Raw genomic sequence first — 1844 nt, 5'->3', positions numbered from 1 at the left:
CTGCTGCCGATAGTCTGAAAATAAACACACACTAGCAGAATTGTCCTTCAAAAATATGCTTACTCTTTATTAGTTAAAATGTTGAGTTTATGACCTCGTTATTTATAATTATTTAATAATAAAAAAAAAATCTCATTCATTTACATTGATGTAACCCACATTGAAAATAACCTTGTCTTTTTCCTCCAAAACTGCTGTTCACTTCGGAATTACAAATCAATTACCTCCTTGCTTTCTGACTAATTACCCCGTGCTTGTGTTTTATTTCTGGATAAGAACCCTCTTGATGTGACAGCCATCTGTGCCGGCTGCAATTAAAGTGCCAAGACAGAAATAAAGCATCTTTTTTGCTGTCAACCATCCATCTTGGTATTTTCACCCACATGTACAGCTGTATTATAAGATTACGTGGACATCTGGCATATAGTCACAAATCTATAAACAGTCTGGATGGTTGAGAGCATTCATAATTTGAATTGTCTGTATAGATCTTGAGAGATGGAAAATCATAGTTTGTAACATTATAAGTTCAGTGTTGTTATTGTTAACTAAAAATAACAATAAAAAATATTTTTGGTTAATTGAAATATAGCTGAAAGAAAAAAAAAACTTAAATTTGAAAATTACAAAACAAAAAAATAAAAATTAGAAATGTTGACTGGGCAGCTAACTAAAATAGTGTAAGTTTAAGTTGATGTTCTAAAATTCAAAATGAAATTAAAATGAATTAAAGCTAAATTGAAATAATAAAAAGACAAAAGCACATAACAAAATTACTAAAACTTAAGCTGAAATAAAATATAAATATTAGATGAAAACCCTTATCATTAGATGATAAACTTGCCTTGGAAGCTAACTGAAATACATTTTGATGAATTAAAAAGTTGATGTAGTAAAATTACTAAAACTAATATGAAAATTATAAATGTTGCCTTTGCAGCTGAAATAAAATAAGTTTAAGTTAATAAAATAAATGAAAGCTAAATATAAATATTTAAACAAATAAACTATAAAAAAAAAAAATACAAGAGCATAAAATGAGTAAATGACTAAAACTTAAACTGAACTGAAAATATAAAATTAAAAGCTAATTTAAAATATTAGTAAATACTTTTATAGAAATAATACTAAAATAACACTGCTTTAGATTAGAGGAATAAATTCTGGTCTGGGTTCGTAGATGGTTTTCTTAAGAACTAGAGAATCAAAAAATCATTGAGGAACTAATAAATGTTTTTTTTTTTAGAGTGTTTTTCTGTCTTTTGTTATAACCTCCCATGTTGTATTTTTTTTTAATTATTATTCACTCAGATGTTCCTAACGGTGTACCTCAGCAATAGCGACAAGCACTTCACTGAGCTTCCCATCACGCCGGAGACGCTGTGTCGAGATGTGGTGGACATGTGTAAAGAGCCGGGGGAGGGTTAAATATAAAAGTATTTAAAACAGGGAAGTACATATATTTGGAGTAAAGTTGAGCCCAACGCGCCGCCACAGAAACAAGAATGAAATGCATTCTAACATAACTGTGGCGTTAAACACAGTTAGTGAGGGCTCGGTTAAAATATTGCACATATATAGACCGTTCAGATTACTTGTTAAAATGCAATGAAATACCTTATATCAGCAGATGATATACGTCTGTGTTTGTGGTTGGAGACTCCTTCACCGGCTAAAGGCTCTAATCCTCATTTGCGCGAGTGTGAAATGCGGTGCTGAAGTGAAATAGCGGGGCAATTTGATAATAATGGCCGAATTATAATAGGCCGCCTAATAATAATAATAATAATTTAATACATTTATAGGAGAATGAGCCTAATATCGTCTTGACTATCGACAAAGAC

The sequence above is a fragment of the Sinocyclocheilus rhinocerous genome, unplaced genomic scaffold (genome assembly GCF_001515625.1).
Source record: "Sinocyclocheilus rhinocerous isolate Xijiao unplaced genomic scaffold, SAMN03320098_v1.1 scaffold1292, whole genome shotgun sequence".
In the NCBI taxonomy this organism is placed as follows: Eukaryota; Metazoa; Chordata; class Actinopteri; order Cypriniformes; family Cyprinidae; genus Sinocyclocheilus; species Sinocyclocheilus rhinocerous.
This window is presented reverse-complemented; position numbering follows the sequence as displayed.